Source organism: Rousettus aegyptiacus, unplaced genomic scaffold, assembly GCF_014176215.1.
Source record: "Rousettus aegyptiacus isolate mRouAeg1 unplaced genomic scaffold, mRouAeg1.p scaffold_m13_p_7, whole genome shotgun sequence".
In the NCBI taxonomy this organism is placed as follows: Eukaryota; Metazoa; Chordata; class Mammalia; order Chiroptera; family Pteropodidae; genus Rousettus; species Rousettus aegyptiacus.
Window position 1 is genome coordinate 52,139,633 of NW_023416310.1, and position 20,580 is coordinate 52,160,212.

The 20,580-nt window shown below is 36.1% G+C and overlaps 1 protein-coding gene across 6 annotated transcripts in view; it reads left to right on the plus strand.

Moving 5' to 3' along the window:
- The window catches only part of CTNNA2 (catenin alpha 2), a 967,153-nt gene that overhangs the window by 14,516 nt on the left and 932,057 nt on the right, over positions 1 to 20,580 (plus strand). The window contains exon 1 of one of the 6 annotated variants that reach the window (XM_016123445.2): positions 13,656 to 14,612. The exons of the other annotated variants lie outside the window; for them this stretch is intronic. The gene's annotated coding sequence lies outside the window, so the exon portion shown is untranslated. Of the gene's footprint in view, positions 1 to 13,655; positions 14,613 to 20,580 lie in introns of those variants that run through there. 6 annotated transcript variants of the gene reach the window in all.

Genomic DNA, 20,580 nt, shown 5'->3' on the forward strand with positions numbered 1-20,580 from the left:
GAGGCGGTACATACGTACAATGTAATATTACTCAGCCATTAAAAAGAATGAAATCTTGCCACCTGCAACAACGTGGGTGGACCTAGAGGGTATCATGTTGAGTGAAATGAGTCAGACAGAGAAAGGCAAATACTGTATGATTTCACTTATATGTGAAAAAATAAATGAATAAATAAAATAGAAACAAACTCATAGATACAGAGAACATTTTGATGGTTGCCTGATGGAAGGGGTGTTGGGGGACTGGGTGAAGGGAGGGGAAGGATAATGAGTTCCAAATTTTAGTTACATAATGGTTATGGAAATGTGAAGTGTAGCATAAAGAATACAGTCAGTAATATTGTACTAACTATGGTGTCAGAAATATACTAAATTTATCGAGGTGATCACTTCGTAAGCTATATAAACGCCTAAACACTATGTCGTGCACCTGAAACTAATATGATATTTATGTCAATTGCAATTGAAAACTAAAAAAATCATTTTTTAAAAAAGTAGAAATTCTCTTTCTAATTTTAAATCATAGTTTTCATAAGAGATGAACCGAAAGCTAATACACATTGTACAGTAGAACTGTACCGTGTTCATGTAATCATGAAAATGAATATTTTACTTTGAAAATAATATGTAATCTATTGTGCTCACATCTAGCATAAGATATCGGAAAAGATTTTTTAGTTGCCTTTCTTAGGTAAGGTACCCTATTTAGAATACCAAGATGAATGAGATGTGGTTTCTACCCTTATTACATCTAATGGTGTATAGTAGGAAATGCTGACCAGAAACAAATAACTAAAGAATATGGTGGGGAGTAGAGGCATAGACAGAATTTCAGATAGCAATAATGAAGAAGTATTTAAGGTCAAACAAAATTAGAAACAGGTCAAGAAGATTCACATTTGAATGGGAACTTGAAGAACATGGATAAGTTTCTCATTAACACAAATGAAGAAATAGCATTCCAGGCTAAGAAGAGGCATTTAGGTAGGGATGTCACTGTCAGTTTAGGAAGCAACAAATAATATAAGTTTCCAGATGCTGAGACGGGAGGATGATTCACATGGGGGCAAAAGGGATGGAGAAAACAGCACTGATTAAATAAGAATTAGAGGGCTCAGGAACCATTGGGTGTGAGAGACCGAGGACAAAGGCAAAGACAAGGGCAACTGATTTTTATCACTTGTCCTTCTGGTGTGAAACATAGTTTAGGTGTAAGTCGATGTTTGGTTTAGAGATGTTAAATTCGAAGAGCTTAAAGGACTTCCAGATTCAGATCTTCAATAGACATTTTTGTATCACGCCTGGACTTCTGAATTGTTTGTATTCATATTAGAAAATTCGGAGCAAAGATGGAGGTGACAGTTAAAACCATGGAAGTAGATGAAGTATCTAGAGGTTGCATAAAGCACTGTCAGAAATATAGGATCTGCATCCTCAATAATACCAACACTTAAAAGACAAAGAATAGAAACACCTGATGGGAAAGTGAGGAATCACATGAACTCAAAAAAATCAGCAAAGTGAACAACAACAACAACAACAACAACAAAAACGGCAGAAAGAAAAGTGTTACTCTCATTTGAAACCATCGGTTCACATTTTAACCCGGAACATAACAGAGACAACAAGAGGTAGACTGTAAGATCAAAGCTTCATTGTTCATTGCTACTACACATGAGATCTTTGGGTTCTGAGCCTGGAGGCTCTTCTGTGTCCGCCCCTCTGGTGTTGGAGCAGTCATGCAGTCTGGTCCCAAGATCCCCTGGAGCTAGTGATGAAAAGAGACAGTGGAAGGTGGCCAGATCCGTGGCCAAAAAATGACCCCATGACCAATGCATGTTCTGCTTAGAAGGCTGGCTGTGGTGATGGTCGGGGGTTAGATTTGGTGTCTGTTCATCCTGATTTCTGATATTTAAGCCAGCAGAATTTCCCTTCTAGCTACATTCTTCATCTTACTGCAGTGATCGATTATTGGCATGGATGACATTTTAAAAATGAAGCTTGCTAAACTGAATTGTAACTCTTGTGAGTTACTGGTTTGTACAGAATACACTTTTAGTGAAGGGGGAAAAAGCTGTATCTCTAATTAACAGTGTGCCTCACATCTCCAGCAAAAACAAGGTATTTTACTAATGTTGCTCATACAACTAGCAGAAATAGTTCCCCAGGAAAGAGGAAACATATCTCAGTATATCTGGCCCTTGCCAAATAGTTTTCACACCAGTGTTCTGTGCACAGGCAGACCAATCATGATTTTATTGTGGGGACTGGGGAAGGAGGAGTGAGTATTCCATCGGTCAATTTTCCTCAACTTTTTCTAAGGTGAGAAGAAAGAGTTTGCCAAGTGTCTTGTGTTTCCAGAGGGGAAAGGTGATCACCGGGTGGTGCTCGGATGTCCCAGAGGGTAAAAACTAAAGAGAGGCCGCTCACTGTATTTGTTACTTAAGAAGTAGGTCCCTTGTTGATCTTTGCCATAGTAGCTTCAGGCTAGTGATCAGCTCAGAAATCTGAAATAGTACTGACTCAAGAATGACCAGGAGGGGAGAAACTAGAAGTTTGGATTTTCCAAAGTCATTTGGCAGAGTTAGATGCAGAAAGGCAAGGAAGGCAGAGTACAAAGGGAAAGTTTCCTTTTGTTTGCTTTCTTTTAAGCAGGATCATTTGAGTGGGGAAACATCTTGGGTAGGGAGTTCATTAGCAAATCAATGTCCTAAAGTAGGTAAAAAAGCAGTGAGTTTTCAAATTTTACCACTTTAAAAAATTTTATGCTCTGTCTGCAAAATTTCTGATATTTCTACTTTATTGCAAAGCCCGAGTTAGACAAAACTTGGTGAAGGAGAGGAAAGAAGTCAGTTATGCTTTGCTTTTTATAACAGATGGTTCGCTTAAGTCCAGTTTTGTGAGCATAATCATCCTTTGTGAATCATAACCGTTTGTGAAGTTATGATTTAAAGAAATCCTTTTGTAGTTGTGACTTGTTTTTATTTGTTAGTAAATAGATATTTTCATATATCTTGCTTAAGGAGAATAAATGACTTACATATGTTCCTTATTCAATCCTTTCATTTTGCTTGTATACAACAAATCAATTTATAAAGCATTAAAATTTGAGACAGGTTACATTCTTAATTGTTATGTTGAACAAAAGTGTTGAAAGCATGAAGAATTTGTCCTCAGACATGAAGAGTGGCTTGGTTGCCAAACTTGGGAAATAACCAAGTGTTACGGTTTTGCATTTATGTATCTACTAATTAGGAAATTATATGATATTTCCATAGCAACAGAAGCAGTCTTGTTGCACACTTGCTTTATGCCTGTAATAATACACAACAGGGGGTCCAAGAACATCTTAGCCTAAGGTCCAAGACAGGCAATGTGTGTAAGAGTTGACACATGAATGTATACATAGAGGTGTTATTGGATTTCTAAAAAGGATAGTTGAGTCATTAATATCATATTAATAATTTTATTATTTTTATATCAGTAAATATTTTAATAAAAGTCCTCAAAATGAATAATGCTATTAAAAAGACCTAAAGGACTTTCCTGAACCCTGTAACATACACTGAATTTGGTAAATGTCTTCTACAGTCTAAAGAGTTCTACTGCCATATCATGGTGTGCTTGAAGATTCTGAACTAACCAATTTCTGTTCCACTTCTTTTGAAATGGACAAGGTTAATGGATAAATGTAGAACTCTCAACCTGCTTCATCTTAGGAAATAAAACAGAGATGAACTCAAATCCCTGCAGAGTAATTCTGTTCTAGGGACTAAGGGAGTGACTTCATGAGATGCTTGAATAAGCTTTTTGGAGAGTGAATTTCAGAGGGTGAGAAAGAATGCTCTTGTCTTCCTTCCTTCCAGCCTTTGTGTCAAATGTATATTATAATTGTGTTATTTTGCAATACTATTACTGTAGCGGAATGAAAATTTAAAGATGGTTCTGGATGGATTCATTGAATGTAGTTTGATACTTTTAAAGTCTTTTCTTGACTATATTTCTCTTGTTAAGTAATTTATTTTTTTTTAAACTATCCTTGACTATTCTTGATATATGAGCTTTCTCAACTCCTTTCTCTTAATGGTTTCTGATGACAGAGTTTTGAACCATTCAGAAACCTCCAGGCTTCTGCTTAATTCTGTACTGTCCTCTTGTCACATAATTTAATCCCCCCCACTTTACTCTCTTCCCATGTGTCATTCTTCACTGTTACATCCCTTGATCTTGATATACGCTGCACACCTGCACCAGATTAGTTTTTCATCATTCTAATTTTCCTTGCTGAAAACCATTTGGTGTGCTTCTGCAGCTACCAAATTAAATCTCAATGCCTTCGCCTGACACACAGAGCTCCATCTTCCAAACTCAAGCTCATATTCCAAAAAAGATATGCTCATGCTCCTCCGTGTGGACCTCTGTGACCTGGCAAGCATAAAATATTGCTCTTTCAATATACCGCTTTTCTCCTTCACAGACACCTGGAACTGATATTCTCCTGTTTAACTAGGAGACATTCTGTGTGTCCTTTAAGTATATCCAGTACGCATCCTCCCTTTTTGGTAAATCTGTATCTGAGTCCTTAAAATGAGTTCATCTCACTCTCCTCCTAACAATCCTTTTCTTTGTTCCTCATTGATGTTATTCCTTGTCTTAGAGTTATTGATAGATAAATGGTTCCCTGGCTCCACATCCCACTACATGGCCTGACACTTAACTAGGAATATCTTTAAAGCCGGGATAAGCTTTATTCATCTAAGTATTTCTTTCAGTATATGACACAGAATCTTGTATATGTTTAGTAAATACAGGAGTAATTTAGTAAACTTAATTTAATATATTAACCCTTTTTAAGATGTGGTATGAACGGAAGGTTATACGAATTTTGGGATATTTGGAAATGTCAAGTTTACAATAGCTGAAAGTGTGTTAAAACAGTTCTTTGAGAAAAAAAAACAAAACTCAGTGAGTTACCATGAGTTATTGTATTGCATAGTCTTACATAATTTTTCTAAGATCATAACCTTTGTATTTTATCAATCAGACTATATTAAAGTATATACAGTTTGGCAATTATAATATACAATTAATTGATAAAAATATTTAACCAATATTTAGTTGGTTAAAAAATAACTGTGAATCAAACTTATGGAAAACTGCAGAAACAACCTAGAAGAAATATACATGATTATATAATTTGCTATCAAGTAGGGAAGGCCTTTCTAAACATGAAAAGGGAAAAAAATTAAAAGTAAATGACTAAAAGATTAAATATGGCATACATTTAAAAAAGTAAAAAACAACACAAAATAAAGTAGTAAATTATACATGCAAAAATTTTAAATATGATTCATAAAGTCTTAACCTATTTCATAGTTATATGAACTCTTATATCAGTAAATAAAAAAATCCCAAAACTATTATTTTCAATGAACAAATTTTGTGTTTATAATCAGGAAAAAAGGAAATTTATAACCAGGAAGAAGTTTTGATAAATAGAACATAAAATTGGGTATTTTGCAGTTATACTTCTCTCTAAGGTCATTTATTCTTAGATTTGTCCTTACTATACAATGATATAATCTTATATATATTTATTTTTTAATAAATAGTAATTTATTATCAGATATAAATACTAGCAGAGTTTGAGATTCAAGAGAAAGATCATTCATGGAGAGAAAAACAAGGCCCTGAAAAGATATTACCAGAATTAAAGACAGTAAGTTAGTTAAGACACTTTTTCTTACAGGCATATTGTCAGCTCTGTTGAGAAGTTGAGAAAATGCCCACACAATTATCATGATTAGACCTGCCTTGCCATAAAATATCACTAATGTTGTTGAAATGTCTCAAAGGACACATAAGCGAACAGCTCTCAAGTACTCTCGTGATGTAGGCATTTATCATGTTAACTAGATAATACCCGGCCTTCTTGAGGAGAGGCAGTGTGGAGAGCCAATTTTCATAGAGCCATACCTGGCATGAATGGCCCAAGCTGATAGGACACTAAGCCGTGTCTACTGAAAGGGGAAGAGGAGTTGCCAGAAAGTCAGAGATACAAAGAAAAACTCTACTCAAATTCACATGTCTAGCCTCATTTTCCTGAGTAGCTAGGTTTTTTTGTAGTTTGTCACAAACTGAGTACTGAGTGATTGATTTAATCAGGTGAGAGCATGATCAGTGTTCTGTTGATTTTGATTGCGCATTCATTCATATTAAGATGTAAACCCTATGGTCTTTCACTATCCACATTGGTAGGAAATGTGGACAGATTTAGTCAGTCTAATTTCTCAATAGGCCATCCTAGCTGAAAATACAGCCTCATAGTGCAATGGTAAGATCTAAAGAGAGTCAGATATTCCTGATACTATAGTACCATTTTAAAATTCCAAAGTCACGACGAATATTTTTGGCTAATATTGTTTAATATTGACAGAAATTATAGCAAGGTTTTATAATTTTATACTCCAAATTTAAAATCTAGGATCATTTACATATGCATGGTTTAGTTCAGTTTTCTTCAATAAGAGAATGTAACAGTTATTAATTCAACTTTTGGTAGAAAAAATGGGTGACCATGTTCATACCAAGAGAGACAATTGCTGTTCATACTTCATTTACTCAACATATATGCATAAAATCAGGGTCACAAAAACTTGCTTTCAAATACAAAGATGATTTGTAAAAACCAAATAAGGGAGAACACAAATTAAAATTCTTTTCAAACTCTATATACTAAAAATTATGACTATATTAGATTCTGGGAGGACGGTGCTACAGCAGTAATCAATATAACAGAAAAGATTATTTAAAAAAAAAAACAACTTGGCAGAGTGTAATTGTAACCATAATGTGTCAAGCAGAGGTGTCTGAGAACCTTATACTTCCTATACTTTTAGAGTCTAAAACTATTATATTTTCCTAATCCATTTGTTTATTTTTGAGAACTTGAACGGGCCCATCTTTGTTATTCAGCCATGGTATTTAGTTATCCTTAGGATTATTTAAGAACTACTGGATTGGAAGAGTGATGCAAAATACTATGGAAGCAGAATAGATGGAGAGACGTGTTGAGTGGGGTGAATGGGAAAATACAGAATATGGCCTTAATATCGAGAAGATTTTGAGAGTAGAAATTGTGGGCAGGGCTGGGAATGGTGTTATTCCAGGGGAACAGAGATCATGAGCAAAACCAGAGTCACTCAGAGGGTGTTGTAGAAAGATGATGAATCTCGTGTGGTTGTTAACTTGAATCACATGGAGTCAGAGTTTGCTGGGGGAAATGATGGGAGCAGAATATAGAGGTTTTTGAATGCTATTCTAAAAGATTTGGGCTTCATTTCTATGCAAGAGGAAGCTGTTTAATCTGTTCCAATGTCTGAAGCGTGACATGATGACTGTGCAAAGAGAGGGTCATAATTGGGAAAGGTGGTGGCAGAGAAATCAATTAGGAGGCTCTAGCTGTAAGTCAGGTGATGTGTTACAAGGACCTGAACGAGGGTAGCATGCCTGAGAGCGGAATAACTTGGAGAAGTGATCTGCTAAAATCAAAATGAAGATCAATAAGGAAAAATGCAAGTTTTCGTTAGGCGCAGAAACATCCAAATAATTACACAAATAATGGTTAAGAAACGACTAGCTAGGCAGGCACAAGTACAGCAGACAGAGACCTGGGAGTCCAAGAAGACCATATGGCGACTCTGAGTCAGCAGTGTTGTGTTATTAAAAAACAGAGCTAACACTATGGGAAAATATATTAATAGGAGTGAGGCATGCAAAAGGCAGGAAGTATCCTTTCTGCTCTGCTCATGATTGTTCAAACTTTTACTTTTCCTGTGGACTCTGTTGGCCTTCACATTTCAAAAAGAGTGTTTAGGAAGTGCCGGAAGGCCTAGAGAAAGCCTTTTCAAGTGCTAGAGGGAACAGGTGAATTTGTGGTCCTGGGTCCTGGGATAAAGTCAAGGCTAATTCACAGAAAACTTTTTTTGACCTTCTGAGGCCCATCGGGGCTACGAAATTAGTTAATGTGAATTCTAATTGAAAGAATTAAGCTTTCACAAAAGCCCTTCTTTAGGATACAGCATTTTTATAGTTCCTCCCATTTTTATCCTTATCATAATAAGTAGTGGGGGGCTTATTATAAGAAGTAGGAGAGGCAGAACCAAGGAGGCCAAGAAATCCTTACTTTATTCCTACAACTAGGCTCTGCTTGCCCTCAGTTGTCTAATCCTGTGATATCATTGTATTTTCATGGACCTCTCAATCCAGGCAGTATTTGAAAGTCCCTGAGATATGGGTTAAAGTTGTCTGTCCTCTTAGTCCTGCTCAATGAGTATTACTTGCCTTATATAACTTGCTTGGAAATTAGGGGATCCTAAGTGTCCCGGTCTTCCACTCCTTCTGGTCAATGACAACAGGTTTAGAGCTCTAGCTTAGTGCTGCTTTTCTAGGAAGCTTTCCATGACTGCACAAGCCAGGCCTGGTTCTTTGTTATATACTTTGAGAAAACCTGTGTTTTTCTCATAGCACTTATAATTAGCAATTATACACTCATTTGTGTCATTATTTCAGAATGCCTGCCTGCCACGCCAGACTGCAGCCTCCATGAGAAGAGGAATTGTGTCTGCTTTTACTTACTCTTGTTTGCCAAGAGTCTACATAAATATTTGTTGCATGAAATAATAATTGTTATCTCAAAAGGGAGTAAATAAGATAAAGAAAGAATGCAGGAATGGCAGTCAGATCTGTGGGTCAGGTTTGGACCTTGCAGAGGGAGACAGCGCTCTTAGTGGTTAGGGATGTAGACTTTTCAGGTCCAAATCGCATTAGCTTGAGCAAGTTACTGAACTTCTCTGTGCCTCACCTATCCCATCTATAAAATGGAGATGATAATATTACCTCTTAGGGTTGCTATGAGAATCGAGAGCTTGATATTTGTAAAGTGCATTAAATAGTGCCTGGCACAGAGTGAGTATAATACAAACCCTTAAAAGATATAGAATAGAAGCAAAGTTTTGCTACTTGAGCTGACTTCAGCTCTCTTTGGACTGTCCTCCCTGTAAGTCTCCCTGGCAAAAAGTACCCTAATCTTCATTGCATTCTTGTAATCTTACTGTGTCTAAAATGTGGCAAGAATGCTACTTGCTTTACACAGGGTGGCTTGCCATTTTTTTAGCTGATTCACAAGATAAATGGATTTTAAAATAATAGTTATATATTTATAATTCAAACTAGATGATTTTATTACAAAGAAGCTGAAGTAAGTATTTTTGTGCTATATACATGAATCAAATGTGATTCAATTTGCTTAAATATTAATGAAGTCACTTATAAATTTAAACAGAAGATGTTTGATTCTGTATTTGCTTTGTGTCAGTAGTTTCTGGAGACCATTTAACTCATCAATGATTTTTTCTGAATACTTTTTTAGTATTGACAGTTTTACTGACTTACCACAGTTTTGACCAAAGAAGCTGCTTTAAGCATGTTAATGCTGTCTGGAGAGTTGGTGGCTTTCTGATCCATAGGATTAAATGTATAATTTTAATGCCGTATTGATCAAAAGGTTTTGGTTTGTTTACTTGTGCTTTGGTATATTGTATCTGGTAAAATGTCCATGAGACATAGCCTCAAGGAGCATTTCTTTGTTGCATTTTGTGTGTGTGTGTGTGTGTGTGTGTGTGTGTGTGTCTAAAATTGTAACTATGCTTATCTATATGTGTTTTGTCAGCCTTATAAGCTTAGGGCAAGAATAAATTTATATACTGGAGAATATGCTTAGGTAACAGAGTGGGCATATTCCCCATTTAGCCCGAATTCTTATGGATTAGAAGCTGATTAAATAGATGTCCAGCATGCTCTGCAGGGAGAAGCCCAGTATACTTCAGTTGGACATTTAATTGTTCTGTTTTATTATAACCTGGGAGTAGCAACAGTCCAGGGCTATAAAGAAGGAAGATAAAAGGAAAGAGAATGAACCTTTATTGAATGCAGACTTGTGAATGGTTGCTTTAGATACAGTATATCACAGTCCTCTCAGTGCGAGGAGACTAGCAATATTATAGATATCTAGATGAATATTATAATGTGTTTTATTCAATGGTATAGCTAAGTTTCTGTTATACATTTTTGTTTAAAGTATATAGTGTCAACATGAATGTCAGACCATGTAGACTCAGGTGTTTTCTAGTTCTAAATATCTGCATGATATTTAAACTGGGCTTCACGGAATAGCATTGTCTTAGGGACAGCATGCTAGTCCTCATATCCATTCTCACATTCTTTCTTTAGTAACAAGGCTCCTGCATTGGACATAGAGCAGGATATGTCCCCACCTTACTTTCAGCTAGATGTAGTCCTGGCTAAGTTATGCCCAATAAAGTACAAACTGAGTGATGTCGGCAACTTATAGGCCCTATGCTCGGAGAAAAGAGGCATGCCTCCGCTCCCCCTTCTCCATTACCCACAGGCTGAGTTGAGTTATGGTAAGGGGACCTAACTGCCTTTCCAGGATACCAGAACAATAAAATAGAAGGAATATCTCATCTATGACATTGAATAACCATATCAAGTATGGCTGCTTACATACCAAAGTTATACGAAAGAGAAAAACCTTGTTTAATCCCTTTTTCTGTTGGAATTTATAATAGCAGCTGACCTGGTATATCCATACTACATTGAACATCTTAAATATCAATAGACTAAAGTGATAAAACAATGAAAAAAAACACTTTTGGGTGGTTGGGGAATATCTTTTTCATTTAAAAAATAATATTAAAAGTAGTTTATCAGAAGTGAATCCACAAATCCACTAGGAGTCTCAGGGATCTACTAACTCCTGATTTAGGCAAAAGGGGAAAACGTGTGTGGCTGGAAGTGAAGTAAAAACTCATTGAGATTTTGTAAATACTCAAGCAGGTTTAAGTCAGGCTAGGACAATTATAATATTAATTAATAATAAAATAGTAATTATAAAGCACTTAATATGTGTTAGAAACTAGTCTAAGCTATTTATATATTTTCTCATTCAGTACTCACAACGGTTCTGTGGGGTGTTACTATTATTTCTATATAAGAAAGGAGGATATGTGTAATTCAGGCCCAGAGAAGCTAAATAACATGTTCAGGATCTCCCAGCTAGTTAGAGAAAGACATTGCATTTCTACCTGGGCTGGCAAGCTGAAGTCTCTGCTCTTAACTATTTATTTTTGAAGATAAAAGAACTAATTGGGAAAGGAGGGGCAGCTGATGCAGTGTCGTGTTTATCACATGAGCACAATTATTACAAATACTGAACAGGTGCTCAAATGGGACCTTTCCTTGAACTTACCAGCATTTCTCCTAGGTCCCCAAATGCAGGGAATTACTGTGTTCTTAAATTCTCAGCAGCTTTTAAAATCACGTCTCAAAGAGTAGAACTCTGACCTACAACAACTTAGATTCACAGGAAGTTTTCCTAGCAAATTGTGTCCAATGATGATAAAAGCTTCTGTGATGATAAAATAGAGAAAATAAGTATCCTTTAAAAAATATTTAAAATTTTATTCAAAGTATTATTCAGTAGTTCTGAATTAATTATGGAAAGAAACTTCCCTATACTCCTATCTACTGTTACTTCTGTTCGGGTATCTATAGATGCCTTTCAATTCTTATCCTTATGCAAATATATTAGGAATGTATACTAAGATTAGTGTAATTGTGTTTCCTTTGATTGCTTTACATTTTTCTGCTGCTTACTCAAATCCTGTTTAGAACAGGCACATATAACAGATTGAAACCTATTACGAGTTCCAAAAGGGGAGCAGTCAAGTGATAATTGCATATTAACTCACTGGAATATTATATATCAGCTTTTGTTTTAAAAACTGTATACAGTTTTTAGTGTTCTCAGCAACACTTCCTACAGTAGCATTTTTATTTATCTTTCTGAAGAAGAAGATGAAGTTTGGTCATCTCTTAACTATTTGCCTACTTAATGGTTCCTTCTCAGATTTAAGCCTTAAGGTCAAGATGATTTCAGGCCAATAACTTTTTTCGGAATTTATGGAATTTTTGAAAAAGAAAATTTGATGTATTTGTTTACCGAAATTGTTGTGTGTGTTTGTGTGTATGTGCAAATTAATAGAAATAATTATTGAATACAAAATTTAGGTGAATAGAAATAATTATTACTTTAGGAAATAAGAGAACTTTGCAACTTGCTTTTACAGTTAGTTATACCTGTTTTAGCATTTTATACTGTGCAGATAGATTTTGGTTGTTGAAATAGTTATACTTGATTTGCTATCTTATTCTTCATTGTGTCGTACAGTTAATCTAAAGCTTTTGCTTCATTTAGCAGAGGTGGCTGGAGAGTTGTTTGTCACTTGTCTGCTGACCCTTCTTTGTTAACATTAGTGCCTGATAGTACATGAAAATTTGTTTGAGTGGTTGGAATATATGTTGGCAACAATGTTAAAACTTCCTATATATTAAAGTGAAATGACATTTGAAGAATAGCATCATTTGAAGAATAGCACTCAGTATTAGTTTGCATTAATTGATGGTGATATCTCCTTTGAGATTCTTTAGGGGAAAAAGTATGTATGGAGATCCTTAACATTATGAGAGGACGTATGGTACATGATTTAAAATATAACTTTGTACACTGTACTGTAGAGAACACTTGCATCAGCACAGGGATAATTAGAGGTAGACTTACTGGTGGGACCGACTCATTTAATTATTAAGGTAGTTTTATCATTCTCATTGCCAGATCATGGATATTTCCAATAACTCACTGTTTCTGGATTCAACTTATTTTCAATTGTCAGGATTCCTATATGAATGTCTCTGTAAAATGTAAAACATAGTTTGTTAGTAAAGGAGACTCAAGTCCCCTCATGCAGAGCACCAGATTGCACTAGACACTGTATTTATTTAATTAATCCTCTGCTCAAAGCAGCCCCACAAAAAATTATTCTTATTTTGTAACTGAGGAAAATGGTGATGCTTTCATGGTCTTAGTGTTCTGTTTTTCCTTGCGATTTTCCCTTGTACTGTCCAAAAAAGGCATGGAACAGAAAATCCAGTGAGTAAAATGAATATTAAACCTATTGATATTCAGTATCAGGGTATTTTTAAGACCACATAAAATTATATAATTGCATTTCCTCATTTTAGAGATGAAAACCAAAGAGTCCTGGAGAGGCTGAGGCCAGAGTCAGAGGCAGGTTAATAGCCGAGTGTAGTACTCATTTTTGCCTTAGCATCTATTCCTTTGTGAATTGTTTTTGTATGCAAATTAGACTGTAAGCAACACAGTCCTTTAAACTATATAGGTGACCCAAAACATTTTCCCATGTTTTTTATTCTTTTTTAGAAAATTTACTTTTATTTTTTCAAAAGCAAAGTGTGAAAAATGTTATCTAAGGACTGTACTCTGGGCCTGTCCCTCAGGTGTGTCCTTCTGGGTGGGGACGTATGACTGCTGGGAGTGAAAAGTGAGAGCGAACTTGGCATCACATTAAGCAATAAATGAGAGTTTTACTTCAAAAGCTTCCATTCATGTTGTATGTTTTAATAATTAATGTGGGTTTATTACTAATTTAGAAGAGGCAATCAGCCATCTCATTTAAGAAATTACTTGTTTTGTTTTAATATTTCAACTGCTTTCTTTTATTTGAATTGTGTCTGAATATACAGTTTTATTCTCATACTATGAAACTTTTTTTTTTTATGTACGAAATAGATTTATGTCTATCCATACTCTATATTATGGACGGAATTCTGACTACAACATCCACTTTCTTATCCTTAGTTATGTGTTGTTTCAACTTGGCAACAGTATTTCACATTAGGTTTTCCAAGGTCAACTATTATAATAATTACTCAGAAGATGAGAGAAATGTGCATACTTCAAACACAACTCACTGTGTTACCCACTGACCTTGACTAAAGAAAGGAGAGTTCATGCAGTTCCTTTCAAAGACTAAGCTCAATAAGTAAACAAATGTGAAAAATGTAAATCTTTTCATTGGTGTTTTTGAGAATTTAATTTCTCATTGATATTTCAGAAATTCACTTGCTTTGATACCTTTCTGGTTCTATAAATTGGTCTATTACGATTTTCGCAACTGTCTCTTTTTCGAATCCAATTATTGTCAAGACACTTTAACCTCAAGTTTCAGAGAGAATAATAGTATAGTCCTTGCTTGTACTTTAATTTACCATTGCCTTATTTTTCTGATTAAGTAGTACATTTTCCTTTATATAAATAGAAGATTCTACTGACTCATCTTTAATAGAACAGGTTTCAGGAGTTATTTTTCTGATATTAATGATAGATTCTATGGTCTGAATGTTTGTGTCACCCCCAAAGTCGTATGCTGAAATCCTAATGCCCAGTGTGATGATGTTAGAAGGTGGGGCCTTCAGGGAATAATAGGTCACAAGTGCAGAGCCCTCGAATGAGATTAATGCCCTTATAGACTGAGGCTCCAGAGAGCTGGCTTGCACCTTCTGTCATGTTCCCGAACATAGGGAGAAGTCAGCAGTCTGTGACCTGGAAGAGGGCCATCACCAGAACCTGACCATGCTTGCACCCTGATCTTGGACTTCTAGCCGCCGAAACTGTGAGAAATAAATTTTTCTTGTTTATAAGTTACCCAGTATGTGGTATTTTGTTGTAGCGGCCTGAATGGACTAAGACAATATATTTTTTATATTTTATATTGAGCTATCTCGATTCTCTCATTTAATGTGTCCTGCCACTACTGACAAAGTTTCATGCATTCGCTTAGAAACTGGGCAGGGTTACAGATGAGGCCAGGTCAGGATCAGAAGTACTCCTCCATAAAATTTTCTTTGGTTCACAGAGGATTTGGGGTTGCAACCTTGACCTCCCTGGCAGAATGCACACTATGCGTATTGACCCCACTAGCACTTTTATTTTTGGTTCACCATGCATATGTAAAGCAGAAGGCATGGCTGATATTTTGGTCTAGTGTATCTTTGAACATACGTGATAGTGTTGGTTTCTCGTTGTGCTTGAATTGAAACCATCCTCTGATACATTCCTAGTTACATTGCTGTGTACAAACTGGGCACTCAAACGATGGGCCTGTTCCGAAGGTCTCTTGTGCTCAAACTCACTTCCCACCTCTCTAAAATGCAGCCCAGATACCCCAGCTATTTACCAATGTAAAGGAAGCCAAGTGTGATGATCCTGTTTTTTTTTTTTTTTTTATGTAAAATAGTGCAATGACATGGGATTCAAAACCCTGTAAACCTAGCTTTAAATACTGATTGCTCAGAGAGATTGGTGAAAAGGGGGAAGGAATTAAGAAGTACAAATTGGTAGTTACAAAATAATTGCATGTAAAGTATGTAAAGTATGGCATAAGGAATATAGTCAATAATACTGTAAATAAAAAGTACTGACTCCCCTAATCATGTTGACTATGTAACCTCTCTTCAAGTTTCAGTTTTTACATCTGGACACTGGAATTAATTATATAAATGATAAAGCAGTGTTTGGAAATGTTCATCTTTATTGGAGGCAGTAAATAAAATTTTCTTGACTTACCTAATTTTAAGTATATAAAAAAAATTAGAAGGACCTTTGTGAGTCACTGATTTTACTTTTATTTTCTGGATAAGTCACCCACCATTGATGCAGCCTATCTGATTCTTAACCATGTTCAGAAAGGAAAACTCTATAGCCTTTTGGCAGACTGTCCTAAAACCTAACACAGCACGCAGTCAGGGAACTCTCTCAATCTAGCCTAAGTCTCTGCTGCTGCAGAAATTTAAGCTCATTTTTCCTTGCATCAATCTGCGTGGAAATAGAAAATCGGTCATTTTTATGTTTATTATGCTCATAATAACCCTTGATACATAAATTTAAATAATGACTGAGTTATTCTTGAGTTTTCCTCTCTTCATAACCCAAAACCAACATCCCTCTTAATGGTGCCGTATGCATTTATTTTCTTTCTGTGTCCTTGGTGATTTCAGTGAGAACTTTGTTTCAGAAACTGGGAACAGAGGCAATGGGGAGCTCCAGGTGCCACAGTTTAACCCAGTGTCCGTGGGAGGTGCTTGAAGGAGCCAGTAGCAATGCACATTTGGAAATTAAATGTTAATTCACTTTTTAGGTTTTCTTAGTTTAAAAAAAAATGACTATAATTTGCCTGTTTACTTTTAAACTTATTGCTTTTCTCTCGTGGTCTTATTTGCATTTTGTTGCCTAAAATTTGAACGCCTTACTTTCTGGTTATGAAAGATTCTTATAAAACATATTAAGTCCTTAACAAAGTATGTTAAGTTCTCGAACTCTCACTGTCTTTTTGTTGTCAAAATAATGGTTCTGCTTCTGGTGGCATTATTCCATATGGACTAGTATGACTATGAAATCCAGTATAATTTATGTCTTTTTATCCCTGTGTTCAAATGTGCAGATTAAGTGGCCGCTCTGCAGCAGCGTCTACACAGGGCTGGCTTCCTTACGTGGTGATCACACCTAGTATTTTGTTAGTGTCCTCCTGTGCTACTAAACCTTATTTAGTGAAACTTTCAGTTCAGTAAAGCTACCTGTTTAGCTGTGCATAGGGTGTTCCTGGTGAGATCTGGGCTTGATTTTGTTTGGTTTTTAATATGAAGCTCAATTCGCACCATTGCACAGAATCTCCAGAGTGTTTACATCTCTATATACACATATATAATCAGTCACAGAGACACTCTCACATTTCAGACCAGAATATAATTGTTAGCGTATTTTAGTTGTGTATGTTTTTCTCGAGAAATTTAGATAATATTTCTCATGAAATTTAGTTTCCTAGCTAGTAAAAGCTTACTTCACAGCTAAATGTGCCCGTAATTTGTTAACTTGCCATTAAACATGGCACTACTGTATAGACTGATTTAGCCATTTAATGATGAAAACAAGTTCCATTATTAACTATAACTTAATCAGCTATCCTTTTATATTGATAATTTCATCTTGGAGAACTTTTTCTCATCTGATGAAGCCCCAAAGAGGTACCAGAATTCAGTTTTCATGAAAGCATTAGTTACCTGTTTATGTCCATTAATTAAACATGTGTTTATGGCATACAGTAGGTGCTGTGAGATTTAATATCCATTATGAATCCTCTCCTACAGGGGCTTGTGATGTAATAGGAACTATAACGGTAATAAGATATTATATAGAGCAGAAGGCATTCAGCTCCACATAGAGCTGTAGAAGCTCAGAGTGCCATGAAGAACTATTTTCCCATTTGGGGATTTGGGCTAGTTGCAACAGGAAAGATGACAAGGATGGAGCCCAAGCTAATGGGATAGTATGAGTTGACATTCTAAGTAGAGAGCAAACTATAAGCCAAAACTTACATGCAGAAAAACTCAGAGTTCTTATGGAAACTGTGGGAATTGTTCATTTTGACTGGAGCTTGGGTAAATGGTAGTAAATGGGGATGAAGCCTGATGGGGGGCTTTGAATGTCAAGCTGAGGAGAAAATTAGTTCTAACCGTAGGTCCTTTGCTTAGCATGATAGAGGTTTTTAATAGATAGATGCCTATATTCATCGTCCCCCCAACCTTTTCATGCTCTCTTGCCATTTTTAGATTGTTAGCTCCACCAAGGTTTAATCCTTAGTTTTCATACACTCAGCACTTATTATTATTGATGCTGGAACAGATTTTGTTGAATGTTGAGTAATTAAGATTGTACTTTACTCTGTAGGTATTGGAAAGGTAGAGCATGTTTTAGGGTAGTACTCAGGGAGTTGAAATCTGGGATACTACACCTGGCATTTTTGGGTAAAAAGAAACATTGAAAAGAGCTGATATTGGAGTTAAACTGTCAGAGGTTGTTTCCCTAGTATGCCGTTGATTTCTACATCTGGCAGGTTATATGCTAGTTACCTGGAAAGTTTTCAATTTGACTGATTTCTAGGCCTTCTTCTTTGGAGGTGATGATTTGGTAGGTGTGGCGTAGTGCCAAAGACCTGGATTTTGATTGTGATATTTTTGCCAGGTCCAGGAATTATTGATGCAAGTGGGATATAATGAGGGACTGGCCTCATTTTCTTCTGGAAATTGAGGACAGGGGATGCACTCAGGAAATGTTACAGAGATACAGTTGAGTAAACTTGGGAACAAATTCTTTCCAAATAATAAAAGCTGACGCCAGGTTTTTAAGCCTGAGGCTGAGAGAATGGTGATGTCTTCATAAAATAGTGGTGTTTAAGGATTGTTGGGAGGGATGATAAATTGCACTATGGGTAGACTGAGGGAGTGGGCAGGAGTAGGAGCACATCTGATGTCTCAATCCCCCAGAGCAGCAGTCCCCAACCTTTTTGGCACCAGGGACCGGTATTCCTATGACAGTCTAGTGCCTGATGATCTGAGGTGGAGCTGGGGCCATGATGCTAGCCTTGGGGAGCAGCTGCGAATACAGATAAAGCTTCACTCCCTTGCCTGCTGCCCACCTCCCACTGTGTGGCCCGGTTCCTAACAGGCCACGGACCAGTACCGGTCCCTCGGCCCGAAGGTTGGGGACCTCTGCCCCAGAGGATTCCAAAGTTGCTCAGAAGTAAGGACAAGGCAGAACTGGGGATAGAGTTTAAAGTTGGTTATTATAAAAGTGTATAATAATAGTGATTTTGATGATAATGAAAATATAAATAATACTAATCATCATAAAGCTACCATTTAAGTGGCAGGCCACTGCTAAGAAATTTGCATACAATATCTCATATCATCTTTACAAAAACCCTGGGAGATTCTCAATTTACATAAGAAATGAGACTCTCAGAACTTAGTTTGCCTGTGAATAAAAAAAAAATACTAGTGAATGTGCAGTATGTATGTTTTGATGACTCCAGTGCATGTCACTACTCCGAGAAAACCTTTGTGCCTTGGGGACAGTGGATAAAGATCAGCTACAGAACTTTTTACTTAGATGAAAGAGAAAATGGTAATTTGAAGAAAGCTTTTTTTCTTTCTTTAACAGCATCGGAAAGCTTCAGAGAAGTACATTTGTATCAGATCTTGGGAAAATCGAGTGGCTTCGGCAATTTGGAGGTCATTAGCAACCTTTGAGATCAGAATTTCAGTATAATGGATATGGAAGAAGACAGATTATAGATATTAGAAGTTTGTTTTCAGAGACAGTGAGAGGTTGAATGTAGCAGCTCTACCAGTGGCTTGGTGGTTATGGAAAAGAAAGGAAGGCCTATCTATGCAGGTTTCACAGGGTGAAAACGTCAACACATTTTTAAAATACTGAAATAGACTTGGAGGAATCTGATTGTTCCATAACTCCCAAAGTCTTATGGAAATTGGTGGGAAAAACAGTTGGAGAATGTGAATGGCTGGATGGATAATGATGTGACGCTGTGTCTTTATACTCTTGTTAGTATGAAGAAAACAGGATGGATATTGGAAAGGCTAAAGGAGGCAGATCTCTTTAGCCTCTCAGTTCCAGAGAATAGCGTATGAATATGGTAGAAAATAATAGTAAGCACAAAATCATCTAAAGAGCCCAACAGACTGAAGCTGATTTGTGACTATATCCTAGAAGTTTTAACTAGGAACTGTTCAGAATGAGCTATTTACTCAACCTTAGAGTTGGACGTTTTGGAGAAGCACCTCAGCTTTCACCTTGTATTTTGTTCCATACTATTTGTTTTCATTTTTATTGAAATATAATTAGCATACTATAAAACTCACTCTTTTAAGTGTATAGTACAGTAGTTTTTAGAATATTTACAAAGTTGTGGAACCATCACCCCTGCAAATCCAAATCATTTTCCTAACTCCGAAAAGAGACCCCATACTCATTAACAATCACTCCGTTCCCCTCTCTAAACAGCCTCACTGTCTGTATAGTGTTTCTATAGATTTGCCTATTTGAGACATTTTATGTAAATGGAATCATAGAATAATGTGACCTTTCATGACTGGCTTCTTTTCCTTACTATACTGTTTTTAAGGTTCATCCATGTTGTAGCATTCATGAGCACTTCATTTTTTACAGCTGAGTGCTATTCTGGTATATGGATGGACACACAACTCTTTATCCATTCTTCACTTGATAGACTGGGTTGTTTCCACTTTTTGACTATTATGAATAATGCTGCTGTGATCATTAGTGTATAAGTTTTTAATGAACATATGCTTTCATTTCTCTTGGATATAAGCCTCGTAGTAGAATTTTGGTCATGTGGTGATTCTGTAATTATGTGTCATTTGAATAATTGCCAAACTGTTTTCTAAAGCCAATGTGCTATTTCACATTCCTTCTACCACTGTCTGAAGGTTCCAGTTTCTCCACAACCTTGCTAACACCAGTTATTTTCTAACTACAGCCATCCTAGTAGATATGAAGAGGTATCTCATTGTGATTTTGATTTGCATTTTTCTGCTGACTAATGATGTCAAGCAAGCTTTCATGTACTTATTAGCTATTATATGTTTTCTTTGGAGAAATGTCTTTTCTGATTTGCCCATTTTTAATCAAGCTATTTGTGTTTATATTATTGAGCTGTAATAGTTCTTTACATATTCTCGATATTAGACCCTTATCAGATATAGGAT